Below are 19,745 nucleotides of genomic sequence, written 5' to 3'. Positions count from 1 at the left end.
CACACCTCTACTACACATAAAAAATTCACGAAAATTTTGCCAATTATACATCTTAATTCAAAAAAATATTCAACTAAAAATTTAAATGGTTTAATTGAGACAAAAATCAATCACAAAAATTAATAATATCAATTAATTTTTTAAATTTTTTTATTTTATTTATTTATTTAATTTGACCCACCATGGATTTTAAAACGTAATTTGTATTCCTTTAGTTATTGGATATTTTTTGAAACTTTTATTTATCCATTACAGGGACGAAATGTATGTTTTTGAAAGATACATAATAATAAAATATTTCCATAAACCGCTATAATAATTCGCATGCGTAAAGGACACTTATCCAAGGAGTGCACAAGGGTTAATCAACCAACGCCTTTCTGAATAACATGTTGATAGAATTCAATCAATAGAACTCTAGTATTCCAAATAAAAACTTAACCTTATTATTAAAACAAAACTAAAAAAAATTTAAAAAAATTAAAATCCTAACGCACAACCTTTTATACATAGTAAAGAAGAAATTAAAACATATGGATTTTGAAATTGTCAGTGAGTTGCTAAATATTTGCATTATAGAGAAGATAAGTAACTTAACAATTCCTTTTAAATGTAAAAGGAGTAATTGAGAAATTTTTAAGTTGGTGAGGTAGCGAGTTCCACAACCTGGCTACGCGTACAGAAAACGATCTCTCAAAGACAACATGGTAAAAATGATCCAAAAGTCGTATTCAAAAACGTTATTGACTCCATCAAATACAGTGGCAAGCCAAATTTCACCACACAGGCATCTTAAGTTTCAATATTTTTTTTAATTGATAATATCATTTCTTTGTTGTTGAAGGCATTTCAATTAAAAATTTATTGGATCAATTAATTTCGTGATTTAAGACAAAACATATTTTTGTTGTGTGTAGATCAAACAAAATTTATAGAAGAAAATAGCTAATATTTGTAAAAAAAAATAGCCAGAAATAATAGCTAAATGAAATTTATTTTATATTCGAATTGAAATTGATTAATATTTACTCTTTTAAACAAGGAGTACGATGGCACCTAATCCAATGAAGTCTTGATCTTGTTATAAGACGGTGTTACAGCATTTATTCTATTTATTGACATAGTTCTCGGGTCGTATGAATTATGGAACCCCAGTAAGCCTCAGCAGCAAAAAGAAAAATACAATACAGAACAATTTGGGAGATCGATTTGAATCGAGGCTACATATACTATACAATTTTTGGACTAGTTAGATGGAAAATAGCGTCATTGCAGGAATTTCAAGGCGAGAAAATGCCGCTACTGTAAGCTCAAGAAGTCAAACCTGAGAATTAGTTCATATGGGGGCTATACTTATTACGGATGGACGGACATGTCTAGATCGATTCAGAATTTCACCACAATCCAGAATATGTAACCTGGTGTCTGGGACATCTCCTATGGTAGAGGGTAAAACAAAAATAAAATCGATTTCCACGAAATTTTCACTATGTACATTGCACAGTGGTCGATCCCATTGGCCAAAACTAAAAAATCAAAGTTAGAAGTTTGTCAAAAAGTTTGGAAACACTGTTTCTTATGCAAACAAGGTTTTAAAATTTAAATTTGGTTTTGTTTTATTCCTACTGTAATCTTTAAGTACGGCTTCAAAAGAGAGAGAGGACGTAAGCAGTTGAATTATGCAGTGTTAAAAAGTATAAAATTAAGTGCAACTTAAAATAAATAAAACAAAAGAAGTAAAATTTCTATCGAAATAAATATTGAATTAAATGGTTTTAATTATATTTTAAAATAATAACAATGTGTGTGTGGTTTAAATTTGTTATAAAATTAATATTTTTCAGTTTCGTGTTCGTTCGTCCATATATGTAAATTTTAACCAGAGTTTTAGTTGTGTTCCCCCCAGATGTCTCCAATCCACCATAGAATGGTGACGGGGGTATAATAAGTTTGTCATTCCGTTTGTAACACATCGAAATATCGATTTCCGACTATATAAAGTATATATATTCTTGATCAGGGAGAAATTCTAAGACGATATAACGATGTCCGTCTGTCTGTCTGGCTGTCTGTCTGTCTGTTGTAATCACGCTACAGTCTTCAATAATGAAGCAATCGTGCTGAAATTTTGCACAAACTCGTCTTTTGTCTGCAGGCAGGTCAAGTTCGAAGATGGGCTATATCGGTCCAGGTTTTGATATAGTCCCCATATAAATCGACCTCCCGATTTGGGGTCTTGGGCTTATAGAAATCGTAGTTTTTATCCAATTTGCCTGAAATTTGAAATCTAGAGATATTTTATGACCATAAAGAGGTGTGCCAAAAATGGTGAGTATCGGTCCATGTTTTGGTATAGCCCCCATATAGACCGATCTCCCGATTTTACTTCTTGGGCTTATAGAAACCGCAGTTTTTATTCAATTTACCTGAAATTGGAAATCTAGAGGTATTGTAGGACCACAAATACGTGTGCCAAAAATTGTGAGTATCGGTCCATGTGTTGGTTGGTCCCCATATAAAACGACCTCCTGATTTGGGGTCTTGGGCTTAAAGAAACCGTAGTTTTTATCCAATTTGTCTGAAATTGGAAATCTAGAGGTATTTTAGGACCATAAAGAGGTGTGCCGAAAATGGTGAGTATCGGTCCATATTTTGGTATAGCCCCCATATAGACCGATTTCCCGATTTTACTTCTTGGGCTTCTAGGATCCGAAGTTTTTATCCTATTTGCCTGAAATTGGAAATCTAGAGGTATTTTCGGGTCATAAAGAGGTGTGCCGAAAACGGTGAGTTTCGGTCCATATTTTAGTATAGCCCCCATAGGAACGATCTCCCGATTTAACTCCTTGGGTTTCTAGAAACCGTAGTTTTTATCTGATTTGCCTGAAATTGTAAATATTCTGGTATTTTAGGCTCACAAAAACGTGTATCGGATTAAGTTTTTATCGGTCCATTTGGTAATGCCTCCATATAGACCGACTTTACTTTTTGAGGGTGTAGAAGGCGCACTGATCATGAAAATTGTTTGAAACTCAATGTAAAATTTCCAGATTTTACTTCTACAGATTTAAGATTTCAAATCAAGACGTTATTTTATAATTTTCTTGCACACCTACAAGAGATGTTAATGATTCCTCTAAAACTCAAACAAAAATGTTTCTTATAAATCCAGAATCTGATATAGTCCTCATAGGTGAAATCTTTAAATTTATCTTCGGGAAGTGTCCTCAAGTCCTCAAGCCCTCCTGAAATTTCAAAGGAAACCCTAATATTTGGTTCATGGTGGTGGGTATTTAAGATTCGGCCCGGCCGAACTTAATGCTGTATATACTTGTTTTATATCCAAATATGAATTTTTGTGTGTTGTGTTTGTTAACACTATTTTTCACTGAAAATGTACATTTGAAGATTTTTCTTATGTATTTTGATCTGCTGAATTCGAAAATGAAGGTTAAAATTTTTTTATGGAACCGTTTTTGAGATATCCCGTTATTTTTAGTTTTCCGACTTTTTTCACTAAACAATTTATAACTCAAGTTAGAAATGTCCGATTAAATCGTTGTTTGTACTTGAATGCAAGGTATTGAGATGACGAACAAGCGTATGTAATGGATCTGTGATAAGTTAAGTGGTTCAAATATATCGATGAAAATAGGACGAATTTTCAAAACAATCTTGTTTTACAATGACTGTATATATAAAATACCACAAGATTTGCAATTTCATGAAAATCGGATAAAACCTACTGCCCTTGGAGTAAAATCGGGAGATCGGTCTATATGTGGGCTATACCAACACATGGGCTGATTCACCTCATTTCCGTTACACCTATTTGTGATCTTCAAATACTTCTAGATTTAAAATTTTAGGCAAATCGGATAAAAAGTAGGCTTTCTAGAAGCCAAAAAATAAAATTGGAAGATCGGTCTATATGGGAGCTATAGCAACACATGAACCGATAACTATCATTTTCTTCACACCTATTTGTGGTCCTAAAATACCTTTGTATTTGAAGTTTAAGATAAATCGGATAGAAAATACGGTTTCTAGAAGCCCAAGGAGTAAAATCGTGATATATGGGAGCTATATAAATAGGCAACATTTTCGGCACTCCTATTTGTGATCCTAAAATACATGTAGATTTCCAATTTCAGGGAAATCTGATAGAAACTATGGTTTATAGAAGCCCAAGAAGTAAAATTGGGAAATCGGTCTATATGAGGGCTATACCAAAACATGGACCGATACACACCATTTTCAGCACGGCCAGCACTCAGTGATAAGAGAGAAGTTGACCAATGTGGTATCACAATGGACTGAATAGTCTAAGTGAGCCTGATACATCGGACTGCCACCTAACCTAACCTAAGGAAAGTATTCAACTAATACAATTCCGAAAATTGGCAAGGAGTGGTGGATGTAGTTATATTCAGAAAATCTTCTAAAATAATGAGATTCTGATGGCAAAAGGGCTTAGGAAACGAAAAAGTGCATACCTTTAGTTGAAGTTCGTTGTTCATAAGGGGTTTTCAAATCTGCAAAGACCTATTTCCTGAGAAAACACAAACAACTCCAAAGGGTTACAAAGACAGCACCGTTACGTCCACTAGTAGTTCTACTATGTTGCGTAGCTGACGTGTGTCCCATCTGTAATCAAGGGCCACATGACACTCGTCACCTTTTTGCTTGTCCAGCTAAGCCTACCCGTCTCACTACCAGATCACTCTGGACACACCCCATCCTTGTCGCAGAGTTCCTTGATCTGGATACCAGCTGAACTACAAAATGGATGAAACTACATTAAAAACTGTTAGAACAACAACAACAGCCCTTTAAAATTATATCAGGATCAGGTAGCTTTACACGAATTGTCCCAAGACGTATACAAAACAATACCATATAACTTCACCCACTGACTAATATCCTCTAAGGCCCGATTAAACAAAATCATTAATAGAGCTCCCAAGGAATAATAGATGTATATCGTGATAATAAATATGATCAAATGTTTTTTATATACAAGAAAAATAAGAAAGGATTGGCTGATAAGTCCCAGGTCTGACACATAGATGACGTTGCTAGTATTAAATGCATATTATTTTTATATAGTACCAACCTTCAAATGATTCGTGTCAAAATTTGACGTCTGTAAGTCAATTAGTTTGTGAGATAGAGCGTCTTTTGTGAAGCAACTTTTGTTATTGTGAAAAAAATGGAAAAAAGGAATTTCGTATTTTGATAAAATACTGTTTTCTGAATGGAAAAAATACGGTGGAAGCATAAACTGGGCTTGATAATGAGTTTCCGGACTCTGCCCCAGGGAAATCAACAATAATTGATTGGTATGCAAAATTCAAGCGTGGTGAAATGAGCACGGAGGACGGTGAACGCAGTGGACGCTCGAAAGAGGTGGTTACCGACGAATACATCAAAAAAAAATCCTCAAAACGATTTTGAATGACCGTAAAATGAAGTTGATCGAGATAGCAGAGTCCTTAAAGACATCAAAGGAATGTGTTGGTCGTATCATTCATCAATATTTGAATATGCGGAAGCTCTGTGCAAAATGAGTGTCGCGCGAGCACACATTTGACCAAAAACAACAACGTGTTGATGATTCTGAGCGGTGTTTGCAGCTCGTAATACACCCGTGTTTTTCGATCGATATGCGACAATGGATGAAACATGGCTCCATCCCTACACTCCTGAGTCCAATCGACAGTCGGCTGAGTGGACAGCGACCGGTGAACCGTCTCCGAATCGTGGAATACTCAAAAGTCCGCTGGCAAAGTAAGGGTCTCTGTTTTTTGGGATGCGCATGGAATAATTTTTATCGATTATCTTGAGAAGGGAAAAATCATCAACAGTGACTATTATATGGCGTCATTGGAGCGTTTGAAGGTCGAAATCGCGGCAATACGGCCCCATATGAAGAAGAAAAAAGTTGTTGTTCCACCAAGACAACGCACCGTGCCACAAGTCATTGAGAACGATGGCAAAAATTCATGAATTGGGCTTCGAATTGCTTCCCCACCCCACCGTATTCTCCAGATCTGGCCCCAGCGACTTTTTCTTGTTCTCAGACCTCAAAAGGATGCTCGCAGGGAAAAATTTTGGCTGCAATGAAGAGGTGATCGCCGAAACTGAGGCCTATTTTGAGGCAAAACCGAAGGAGTACTAACAAAATGGTATCAAAAAATTGGAAGTCGTTATAATAGTTGTATCGCTCTTGAAGGGAATTATGTTGAATAATAAAAACGAATTTTGACAAAAAAATGTGTTTTTCTTTGTTAGACCGGGGACTTATCAGCCAACCTGTTAGTTACTCGACATTTAATATTTTGAATGGCTATATTAGAAGCTTTTATCGAAATTTGGGAGTGAGCTTAAATTTGGTTATTGGAAAACAATTACGAGTTCTTACCTAACAAAAAAATTTCCAGCGGTTAGCCAAGCTATATAAATTAAACTCTGATTTATTTTTTCGGAAATAGCATAAACTAGAGTCTACATTTTTATGCAGATATTCTGCCTTACGTTTGCCACAGGGAGCCACCGTAGAGCAAAGGTAAGTATACCGCTGCATACAAATGGTCATTTGTTCAATCCCAACTTTTTCAGCGGTGGAGTGTCTACTTTCATTAATGCGGGTGACATTTCTGAGTGTTTCAAAGTTTATTGGCTATAAAAAAGATGCCCCGCGTCATTGAGCTAAACACAAAAACGGGCAGCACTCATTGATAAGAGAGTAGTTCACCACTTGTGGTATCACAATTATTAATAATAAATAGCCATTGAGAAAAACCGGCCCTTAATATATCAATTGGATTATGTATAAAATATGTATATTGTTTTAGTTGTGTTACATCTTATATATAACTTTTAAAGCCATTATTCTCTTATTGCAAAAAATCAGCTTTGCTTTCTTTGTTCAATGACTGCCTACTACATAGTCGCTAGAAACTCTCTTTTTAAAAGACGATCTTAATCATTGATGTTTTGTGCAAAAAATACAGCATATTTCGGATGATGTTGGATATTACTGTAGATGATGGGTGAACGGGGGAATGATTGCAGAGATGGGCTCAGACACAAAAACAACATTGTGCACGATTTCACTTTTGTTGTAAAGGAGAGGGGGAATTACAGTTGGGGCATGACTTCTCGTCTTTGTATTGCAGAGCCTACGAGAGTGTCTGCTTTGTTGTTGTTTTTTTTTTCTAAATATGATATATCGGAATATCTTCTCAGGCAGTTGAAAGTTTGTTGTTTGAAATTAGCTGCTGACGTCGCAGTAGCTTTTGCAATACCGTTAAGATGTGGACGACTACTATAGTTTTTTTTGTTTGTTTTGATATTCATTTCAAGCAAAATGCAGCATACAACTGTAAAGTAGGCGTCGACGTCAGCTTCGCTGCTTTTGTTACTTGCTTAATATATTTATATTATAGTCGAAAGGTTGATTCACTTGTTCGTTTGATTTTGTACACAGTATTTTCATTCTTGAAATTTCTTAATTTTATTTGTATATATTTTTGTTTTGTTTTTTCTTTTTTTTTTGAGAATAAGAGCAAATAGGAGGAAATAAGAATACTAAAACAATTTCTTATAACGAAAACACATTTATCGAAATGTACGCACACATTTTGTTGTTGTACGGTACAGACGACAACGACGGATGGTTATTGTATCTATGTGTGATTACTCGGGACGACAATGTACACATACACGCGTACTCACAAATCATTATTGTATTATTATCGTCAAAAGCACAAACAATTAACTTTGTTTTATTTTTTGTCATTTGATCAACTACAACCCACTGCGGGAGAAGTGTTTTTCGGTTTACATTTTGTCGTCGTTGATGCCAGTATTGTTTTGTGCTAAATTGTATGATTTTTTGTTTTTGGGTCCAAGAAGATTTTCTTTCCGCAGTAAACAGCGCTGTAAACCTTGAAAATATTTTCTATTTCATCTTTACTTTTTTCTGTTGCAATCTTTTCTTCTTTCTTTATCGTTTACTTCACCCCTCTTTCCTACCATCGCATACAATTTTGACAAAGTCTTTTGTACTTAAAATAGCTTTATTGTCTTGTAGACAATAAATTTTATTGCGAACCATCACAACACGTTTACCAAATTCATATTTTTACAATTTAATCACAAATTTACCGAATATTTTGTTTCTTCTGCTAGTATGCTGCTGATATACGATACGATTTGGGGCACCTTTTTCACTTGTCACTTCATTACTTTTTCACGCAATTTTTCATTAACCACGTTTGCGTTCTTTATTACGTTTCGGCACAAAATTGATAAACCCCATGTTGCTATTCTTTAATAAAATATTTGTTGTATGTTACTATGAAATTTCACATTAATTTTCAACTAATTATATTCCTTTTTATTAATATATGATTTTTGCCACCAGTCGAATTAAGAGAGTACCGAGGATAGATGAATTTGTAAAATGCAATGGGATTGGAAATCCAAAACATTAATGAAAGCGGAAAATGACATGGAATTGGAACATACAACTTAGAAGGTTAGGAAATTCACATGATGAGATTTTTTGTACTATAAATCAGATGTGGTGTTTTGTACCATAAACACACCCAGAGAAATGGTTGGTTGCAATTCGATTATTACAATAAGGAAATAATGTCAGTAATGCGCCTTACAGACTATTAGTTATTCCGGACGAAATGTCTGTGTTTGTAAAGAATCTTCCAGTGTGGCCGAACGCTAAGAATTGTCGGAGGTAAGTAAAATGTCTATAAATGTCTTATCGATCCCATTAAAGCGGACCTTAGACGGCCGGATAAACACTACGACAGAGGTTCGTCTATTTGTTGTGTGTTCGTTCAAGTTTTGCCCTTATGCGGTTTACAGACTATTAGTTATTCCGGACGACAGTGCTCGTGTCCGATATTCCGTCCGGAATAACTGATAGTCCGTAAAGCGCATTACACTACACGAACAAATATGATGACAACATGAAAAAATAAGAAGAAGCATAAACATGCAACGAAGATGTATGAAGAGTTATAGGAGAAACAATTTTTTACTGAAAAAATGGAAGAAAATAATAAAAATCCGAGTATATGTTGCAAAACAATGATTCCTGAAGTAATCCACATTTAATATATTACAAATTACTTTATGAATTTCAAAATACATCTTGCCTGGTTTTCCATAGAATGGAAGTGGAATTTTGCTACGTTTTTGCAATAATTCTGGTTTAGATTTGTATATTTCTTTAATTTTTAGCCAGAATTGACAATATATCTTTAATTTCATTGCAGAAATGCCTGTTTTTAGCGTAAAATAGATTTGTTTTTGACAATGTTTGGCGAACATCCCCTTACACCTAATGATTTGTGCTACCCAACCAGAAAAAATAAAGGGTGATTCTTTTGAGGTTAGGATTTTCATGCATTAGTATTTGACAGATCACGTGGGATTTCAGACATGGTGTCAAAGAGAAATATGCTCAGTATGCTTTGACATTTCATCATGAATAGACTTACGATCTGCCACAACGTCGAATTTTCAGTGAATGGGCCCTAGAAAAGTTGGCAGAAAATCCGCTTTTTTATCGACAAATTTTGTTCAGCGATGAGGCTCATTTCTGGTTGAATGGCTACGTAAATAAGCAAAATTGCCGCATTTGGAGTGAAGAGCAACCAGAAGCCGTTCAAGAACTGCCCATGCATCCCGAAAAATGCACTGTTTGGTGTGGTTTGTACGCTGGTGGAATCATTGGACCGTATTTTTTCAAAGATGCTGTTGGACGCAACGTTACGGTGAATGGCGATCGCTATCGTTCGATGCTAACAAACTTTTTGTTGCCAAAAATGGAAGAACTGAACTTGGTTGACATGTGGTTTCAACAAGATGGCGCTACATGCCACACAGCTCGCGATTCTATGGCCATTTGGAGGGAAAACTTCGGAGAACAATTCATCTCAAGAAATGGACCGGTAAGTTGGCCACCAAGATCATGCGATTTGACGCCTTTAGACTATTTTTTGTGGGGCTACGTCAAGTCTAAAGTCTACAGAAATAAGCCAGCAACTATTCCAGCTTTGGAAGACAACATTTCCGAAGAAATTCGGGCTATTCCGGCCGAAATGCTCGAAAAAGTTGCCCAAAATTGGACTTTCCGAATGGACCACCTAAGACGCAGCCGCGGTCAACATTTAAATGAAATTATCTTCAAAAAGTAAATGTCATGGACCAATCTAACGTTTCAAATAAAGAACCGATGAGATTTTGCAAATTTTATGCGTTTTTTTTTTTAAAAAGTTATCAAGCTCTTAACAAATCACCCTTTAAAAAGTTGTTTTGATTTTATGCCAACACGTCCCCGCAACATGCGAACATGACCTTATACTATCGGATTTGTCACCGCAACGTGTTGTGTCGTAAGGTTTATCCGACCGTATAAGGTACCCTTAAGATGCTGCAGTATCGATTATGTCTACGAACATAACTTATAGTGTGTCCAATATCTTGTATATATTTGACATGAGCACTGTCGTCTGGATAAATTTATAGTGTGGATGGGGCATAACAAATTAATTTTCGAGATATCGACGCCTGAAAATCAATCGGTATTTTCAGTGGTTTTTGTTGTTAATTCTGGTATCAATTTTTTATGAAATGAATGAAATTTTTCCGTTCGTGGTAAAAATAGTACATTTTAAAGAGAATGTAAAAAAGTAATTTTAAAATTTAAAAATTTTGTAGGAAGAATGTAGTTTTCGAGATATCGACCCTTGGAAATTGGAGTATGTAGGTGGCCGGCCTTCGGCCGTGGTTCGAGACTTTCTCCTATGGACAGAGTCTAAAGTATTCTAAATATATTACATTTATAATGAAATGCAATGTACATGATAATGGACACTTTAGGGGACCATAACTCCGAAAATAGTTCAAAAAAGTGGTCTTTACATTTTGTGTTTAGAATCGAAAATTCTATATGCTGGCCAAAAATTGGACAAATCGAACACCTTGTACTAAAGTCGATTTGATTAATTATTTATTTACGGCAAAAAAAAATGTAACAAAACAATTTTTGCGCAATAAAAGTTTCAACTTTTCAAAGAATTTTGAAAGACCGTAACAAATGAATATCGTTTCCAATACGCGTTTATCAAACTTTTACGTGTAGTTCAACAGATATACATTTTGTCACGCTATGTACCAACTACGCCATAGTAAAATACAATTTTATTGAATGTTTGTTTCATAGTGTTACTACGTTTGCTTTAATCACGATTGAATAAAAAACTTGTCAAAAATCAGACTATTTTTGGAATAAATTCTCCGAAAATAGATTCGATTCAATTTGGGAAACCACTGCAAGAATAGCGTTTTCATTTTCAACGTCAGACAGGCTATAATAATCGACACGCAAGTGTGTAATTTTTCAATTAACAGAGGATAGCTAACCGTGTCTGTACAATTTTATCATAAACGCATAAATAAAGAGATCAAGCGCTTTCTTTGGCCGCTTATCCAACACTTTCCACAAGTACAAATGAATAATGTAAACCTTTCAAATTAATTGACACATTTTTAGATATCGCAAGGCACATCTTATTTTCAGCTCGCTGAAAATACTCTTTATTGGCTGGGATTTAATGGTAGAGTATATAGCCGCTCAGGTACAAACATATTTAGTCAATTGTGGTTGTTGATGTTGATTGAAAGTACCTATTACGTATAAGCAGTTTTTATTGATGAAGGTACTATTATCCATTTTAGTATCACTAGTTATGATCTTTTCCCTTATCAATGAACTGTTTCACACGTAATGTGGCTTAGACACGCGCACAGAAAATCCATGTTTACCGCAACCATTAAATGTATATTCAGAACATTTAATATTCCCAAAAACGATATATTTTGTGTTTGTGAAAAGAGGTTTCAATAAGCATTTAATTCAGTCCTTAAAATTCGTGATTCAGTGATGAGAGAGAAGTTCGCCACTGTGATATCCCTGTCAACATTGTTAGAATTTGACGGCACTTATGAGAATCCCCACCACGTCGAAAACAGTCGTTTTGCCAAAGCTCGTGGCAAAAGTGTCGTCACTATTGAGAAGTTCTACCACGCCAAGTTACTACAAAACAAGTATATACAGCACTAAGTTCGGCCGGGCCGAATCTTAAATACCCACCACCATGAACCAAATATTAGGGTTTCCTTTGAAATTTCAGGAGGGCTTGAGGACTTGAGGACACTTCCCGAAGATAAATTTTAAGATTTCACCTATGAGGACTATATCAGATTCTGGATTTATAAGAACCATTTTTGTTTGAGTTTTAGAGGAATCATTAACATCTCTTGTAAGTGTGTAAGAAAATTATAAAATAACGTCTTGATTTGAAATTTTAAATCTGTAGAAGTAAAATCTGGAAATTTTACATTGAGTTTCAAGCAATTTTCATGATCAGTGCGCCTTCTACACCCTCAAGAAGTGAAGTCGGTCTATATAGAGGCATTACCAAATGGACCGATAAAAACTTAATCCGATACACGTTTTTGTGAGCCTAAAATACCAGAATATTTACAATTTCAGGCAAATCAGATAAAAACTACGGTTTCTAGAAACCCAAGGAGTTAAATCGGGAGATCGTTCTTATGGGGGCTATACTAAAATATGGACCGATACTCACCGTTTTCGGCACACCTCTTTATGGTCCTAAAATACCTCTAGATTTCCAATTTCAGACAAATTGGATAAAAACTACGGTTTCTATAAGCCCAAGACCCCAAATCAGGAGGTCGTTTTATATGGGGACCATACCAACACATGGACCGATACTCACAATTTTTGGTACACGTATTTGTGGTCCTACAATACCTCTAGATTTCCAATTTCAGGTAAATTGAATAAAAACTGCGGTTTCTATAAGCCCAAGAAGTAAAATCGGGAGATCGGTCTATATGGGGGCTATACCAAAACATGGACCGGTACTCGCCATTTTTGGCACACCTAAAATACCTCTAGATTTCAAATTTCAGGCAAATTGGATAAAAACTTCGATTTCTATAAGCCCAAGACCCCAAATCGGGAGGTCGGTTTATATGGGGACTATATCAAAACCTGGACCGATATAGCCCATCTTCGAACTTGACCTGCCTGCAGACAAAAGACGAGTTTGTGCAAAATTTCAGCACGATTGCTTCATTATTGAAGACTGTAGCGTGATTACAACAGACGGACATCGTTATATCGTCTTAGAATTTCTCCCTGATCAAGAATATATATACTTTATATAGTCGGAAATCGATATTTCGATGTGTTACAAACGGAATGACAAACTTATTATACCCCCGTCACCATTCTATGGTGGTGAGTATAATGAAATAGTTCATATTTTCCTAAAATGGCACAAGTTTGCTTAAATTGAGTTCATAAGTCTCTCAAATGAGTAAATTTTACTAAAATTGTACCTGTCTCGAACTTCGTACAGCGCTAAAGACATTTTAACAATTTTTAAATCCAATTTTTTCTTCCAACATATAACATTTTCTTAAACAACAGAAAAAAATAAATTATTTTTAAAAAATGTTCTTCAATTTGACAAAAAGTATTAACTTATTTGTAACATGGTGCAATTAGAAAACTATTTTAGTTAAAATTTTCTAAAATAAACCTACATTTTCTTCCGCGGTGGGGTCACTTTTTTTGGGTGTACTTGCGCAGAATATGTCATTAATAAACATGCTAAATAGCAAAGGTCCAATTACTGATCACTGTGGAACTCCAGACTCAATATACCTAGGTGTTGATGATCTATCTCCTATGCTAACTTTTTGTGACCTGCCAGAGAGATAGCTCCGTATAAGCCTACAAGAAGGGTCGGTGAACCCAAAAATATGTTTCAATTTAGCACACAATATCCCATGGTCGACAGAGTCAAATGCTCTGGAGAAGTCCAGAAGACATACGAGTGTAACGTTCCAGCTGTCATACTGCAATCTTATGTCATCAAGGACCTTCATAGCTGCAGTGGAACAGCTATGTGAAGGACGGAAACCGGAGTGAAATGGTGACAAAAGTTCAAGCGTAATACCTATGTTTTCAGCACTTCATTTTCGTTTTTATTTAAATAAATTATGATAAGCTAGTTGCGCTTGGTGTTTCACAAAATACGAAATGGCTCCTGTAAAAATAGTGGTGGCAAACTTCTTTCATATACATTTCGTACTTTTTGATACGCTTCCCCCATCACAGTTGGTGATTGTAGTAGTGTCACTTACGAGTATGTGGTAGCTTTGAGGATGAAATGGAACTTTGAAATGCTGGCAGAGATCACAATGGGCTGAATAGTTTAAGTAAGCCAGAAATATCGGACTACCACTAAGCCTAACCATAACGTAGTACAATCGGAGCTTCATGAAAATGGGGGTAAATGGGAGTCATGTTATTTTTATTAGGACTATGAAAAGTAACCCATTAAATTATTTAGCTCTTCGAATGGGATCCTGATAATTATTTTTCTTCTCCCCGTGAACACCCTAAAAAAATCGTCTCTGTCTCCGTCTTTTTATACCCTTCACCACTACTGTGGTACAGGGTATAATAAGTTTGTGCATTTGTATGTAACGCCAAGAAGGAGTAATCATAGACCAACGTTTTAGTATACGGATCGGCTTAGAATTAAATTCTGAGTCGATGTAGCGATGTCCGTCTGTCTGTCTGTCCGTCTGTCTGTCCGTCTGTCTGTCCGTCTGTCTGTCTGTCCGTCTGTCTGTCTGTTGATGTATTTTTGTGTGCAAAGTACAGCTCGCAGTTTTAGTCCGATTGTCCTAAAATTTGGTATAGGGTCCTGTTTCGGCTCAAAGACGATCCCTATTGATTTTGGAAAAAAAAATCGGTTGAGATTTAGATATAGCTGCCATATATATTTTTCACCGATCTGGTCATAATTAGCGTGTATATCAACCGATCTTCTTCAAATTCCGTACATCCGAATATTTTATGAGTCTCGAAAAACTTGCAAAATATCAGCCAAATCGGCTCAGATTTAGATATAGCTCCCATATATAGCTTTCGCCCGATTTACACTCATTTGCCCACAGAGGCCAATTTTTTGCTCCGATTTAGTTGAAATATTGCATAGGAAGTAGAATTAGCATTGTAACTATGAGTGCCAAATTTGGTTGAAATCGGTTCAGATTTGGATATATCTCCCATATATAGCTTTCGCCCGATTTACACTCATATGACCTCAGAGGCCAATTTTTAACTCCGATTTAGTTGAAATTTTGCACAGGGAGTAGAATTAGCTTTGTAGCTATGCGTGCCTAATTTGGTTGAAATCGGTTCAGATTTAGATATAGCTCCCATATATATGTTTTTCTGATTTCGACAAAAATGGTCCCAGAAAAAAGTGACCCCTTCTTTAAGTTAAAATGAACTCATTGTGAAGAAAGTTGAACTTCGTATAGCGCCAAAGCCATTTTTATTTGTTTGAACGATGTGATTTTCGTAGAAATTAGGAATAATGCATTCCATATATTAGTTAACATTTTCCTATATTTATGTACCACTATACTACAGAATGAAAAAAATTAACTAATTTGAATTCATATATGGAATGATTTTATTGAAATTTTTTCATTCATTTCGACAAATCTTACACATTTGTGGTAAAACTTTTACTTCATAATTAGGACTGCTTACCTTCGTTTTTAAATACAATTTTATTTATTTCTATAAGCAACTTTATCTTCAATAAAAGACATGTTTTATTAATATATTGAATATATTTATTAAGAATCAACAGCATCGAATCTCTTTGAAATATTAGTTTATTATTCCACTATTTCCAATTTCCGTGTGATATTATCAACTGTAAAACGCACTTTTTCTTCTCCTTGTCCTCCTTTTACAATTTCAATACCTACAAATATAAAAAATCATAAAACATTTTTGTTCCAAAAGGTTAGCGTCACTGAATATTACCTGATAATTGAAGATTCCAAAACGAAGACAAATGAAAGGGTTGTTATTCTGCTGGTGTTTTCTTCCTTTATACACTATCACGAACATTGATAGATTTATTTTTAAAAACGAAAATTTTTCTAATTTAAAATAACAAATATTTTATATATTTTATTTGTTATTTATTATATTATTTTACCATATTATTTTTTAACAATCTCTCCGTATACCAAAACAACGCGATTCCAACTAGAAAAAACAACCGACGCGCAAACATATCGATTACACCCACGCGCAAACACATCGATTACGATGACAGGTATCGATTACAGGTAGACAATAGAAATTTAGGAAAATTTCCTATATTCTAACAAGTGTGTTTCCTTAAGTTTTGAAAGGATTGCATACTTCTTAGTACGAATGAACTAAAATATTTTTCTATGCCAAGTGTTGTTCGTATGTATGAAAAACTTTCTATTATAAAGGAAGTCGCAATTATCATTTTATAAGAAATTTTACTAATTTTGAGGAAACTTGGTTTTAGTTCGGTTTTTGTTTATTTTTACGAATGCTTTGTTATCGGTGAATAAAATTTTCTTTTTCAGTAGTAAATTCTTATACCCAGCGAAGAAAATAGTATGAGTAAAATTCCATGCCTTATTCTAGTTAATGAACTATTCCTAACTGCTTACAGTTTAGGATTTTTTTACTGAAACGAGTAAATTTTATTATTTCTCACAAAAATTTACCTTGATGGAAATAAAATGGATAAACTATATTGATGAAAATTTTTTCCTTTAGTTTCGAAGGCACTTTTTTCTGGGTGTACAAAAAACTCCAGCCCTGTGAAATTCCGCAGATATATTATAAAACATTTGGGTATTGATTTCATTTAAAATTTTATAAAATTTTATAATGTTTAATGCTTATTTTACACTCATTCCATTTATTTTTTATCAGTAATGACTTTCAAATTTCTACACTAATATATATTTCCACCTAGAGATATTATATTTAAGAAAATGTCATGCCGCAAACATAATATATTCTATCATATTCATATATATGTCCCAAACATGTTATTATTTACTACTAGTTTGGGAACATAAAAGTAATGTGCTAAAAATTTGAGTTTCAAACATATGATGAAACATATGAAAAATTGCCTTTTTTGTCCGTGTATGTTTGTAAAGCAATGACATACTCGTATTTCTTTCTTTTGTTAACGTAGATAATTCTTTTGGTGTATTGTAAATACAGTGGACCGCACCCTCAAAAAAAAAATCGCTTTTGTAACATATACCCCAAACACATTTTGCTTCAAACATATATATTTTCAGGATTGGTGCAAACAAAATATTGTTTGTATTGTTCAAACATATTATGGTTCAACGTAGGGCATACACTGGTAGTAAAAAATTTTAATGAAATTTTCTTTGTGGATATATTTTTTTAAAGCGCCAATTGGTTACTTCCACTATTTTACTTGCAGCATACTCTCTAGGTCTCTCTTTCAAAAACACATATATGTTTATAGGCTACTTCCAAATTAATATATGTGTGCATCTAAGCATATTATATATACAAACAATTTATGTCCCAAACATAATATGTTCTAACATATTAACATATATGCCCCCAAACATGTTATGCTAGTTTATGAACATTATATGCTTGCACTTAAAAATATTGTGTTAAAAAATTCGAGTTCCAAACATATGGTTAGGTTAGGTTATGTGGCAGCCCGATGTATCAGGCTCACTTAGACTATTCAGTCCATTGTGATACCACAGTGGTGAACTTCTCTCTTATCACTGAGTGCTGCCCGATTCCATATTAAGCTCAATGACAAGGGACCTTCTTTTTATAGCCGAGTCCGAACGGCGTTCCACATTCCAGTGAAACCACTTAGAGAAGCTTTGAAACCCTCAGAAATGTCACCAGCATTACTGAGGTGGGATAATCCACCGCTGAAAAACTTTTTGGTGTTCGGTCGTAGCAGGGATCGAACCCACGACCTTGTGTATGCAAGGCGGGCATGCTAACCATTGCACGGTGGCTCCCAAACATATGAAAAACAGTCTTTTTCGTCCGTGCACATTTAACACTTGGTTGTTTTCAGTAAAATACTCGTTGAGTTCAAATATTGATTGGATTTCAATTTGCAATGTCGGCTTGTTAGGAAATTTAAGTATATTACCGAAAGTGCAAGATAACGGTGTTATATGTAAACGGACGAAAAATAATGTTTTTCATATGTTAGGGTGTAAAAATTATATATTTGGATACCAAATTTTTTAACACATTATTTTTGAGTGCAAGCATATAATGTTCATAAACTAGCATAACATGTTTGGGACATATATATTAATATGTTAGAACATATTATGTTTGGGACATTAAATTTTTGTAAATATAATATGTTTGGATGCAAACATATATTAATTTAGAAAGACAGACCCAGAGAGTATATTGCAAATAAAAGAATGGAAGTAATCAATTTGCGCCTTAAAAATATAAATACACAAAGAAAATTTCAGTAACAATTTTTTCTACCAGTGCATGCCTAAGGTAAAACATAATATGTTTGAACAATACAAACAATATTTTGTTTGTGGTATATGTTACAGAAGCGATTTTTTTTGAGGGTGTACCGTGGGGTAAAATTATTTTTTTTGGCTCGTTCAGATCCCTCGGTGCTTGCGTGTGCGATTGCATTTTAACATTTGTTCAACATCAAAAATACTTAATTTATCAAAAGGCACGTGCAATTGCATGGAGTCAATAAAACAAATTGATCAAACTACCAAACACTTAAGAATATTAAATTTCTAGGGGCCTAATTATCAAATGGCAGAATAAGCAATATGTCGTACATGCGAGTAATTTTCCTCTGAAAATTGAATGCAATTGCACGGTTGCAAAATGTCCCAAATGTTCTCAGATATCGTTTATCGAAACAATATACTAGGTTTAGTTAAATACCCACTAAACCACAAAATAAAGATCGTTTGCTCGATGTAACACATGCAAATACAATATAAAGGGTGATTCTTTTGAGGTTAGGATTTTCATGCATTAGTATTTGACAGATCACGTGGGATTTCAGACATGGTATCAAAGAGAAATATGCTCAGTATGCTTTGACATTTCATCATGAATAGACTTACGATCTGCCACAACGTCGAATTTTCAGTGAATGGGCCCTAGAAAAGTTGGCAGAAAATCCGCTTTTTTATCGACAAATTTTGTTCAGCGATGAGGCTCATTTCTGGTTGAATGGCTACGTAAATAAGCAAAATTGCCGCATTTGGAGTGAAGAGCAACCAGAAGCCGTTCAAGAACTGCCCATGCATCCCGAAAAATGCACTGTTTGGTGTGGTTTGTACGCTGGTGGAATCATTGGACCGTATTTTTTCAAAGATGCTGTTGGACGCAACGTTACGGTGAATGGCGATCGCTATCGTTCGATGCTAACAAACTTTTTGTTGCCAAAAATGGAAGAACTGAACTTGGTTGACATGTGGTTTCAACAAGATGGCGCTACATGCCACACAGCTCGCGATTCTATGGCCATTTGGAGGGAAAACTTCGGAGAACAATTCATCTCAAGAAATGGACCGGTAAGTTGGCCACCAAGATCATGCGATTTGACGCCTTTAGACTATTTTTTGTGGGGCTACGTCAAGTCTAAAGTCTACAGAAATAAGCCAGCAACTATTCCAGCTTTGGAAGACAACATTTCCGAAGAAATTCGGGCTATTCCGGCCGAAATGCTCGA

General features: G+C 34.8%; 1 protein-coding gene across 1 annotated transcript in view; it reads right to left on the bottom strand.

Annotated features, from left to right (window-relative positions):
- The window catches only part of smg (sterile alpha motif domain containing protein 4 smaug), a 73,836-nt gene extending 65,411 nt beyond the window's left edge, over positions 1-8,425 (bottom strand). Inside the window, exon 1 of the mRNA XM_075308090.1 lies at positions 8,173-8,425. The gene's annotated coding sequence lies outside the window, so the exon portion shown is untranslated. The remainder of the gene's footprint in view (positions 1-8,172) is intronic.
- Positions 8,426-19,745: the final 11,320 nt, after the last annotated feature.

Source organism: Haematobia irritans, chromosome 4 (genome assembly GCF_050003625.1).
Source record: "Haematobia irritans isolate KBUSLIRL chromosome 4, ASM5000362v1, whole genome shotgun sequence".
In the NCBI taxonomy this organism is placed as follows: Eukaryota; Metazoa; Arthropoda; class Insecta; order Diptera; family Muscidae; genus Haematobia; species Haematobia irritans.
The sequence above is the reverse complement of the archived record's forward strand: the minus strand, read 5'-3'. Positions and strand labels throughout refer to the sequence as shown.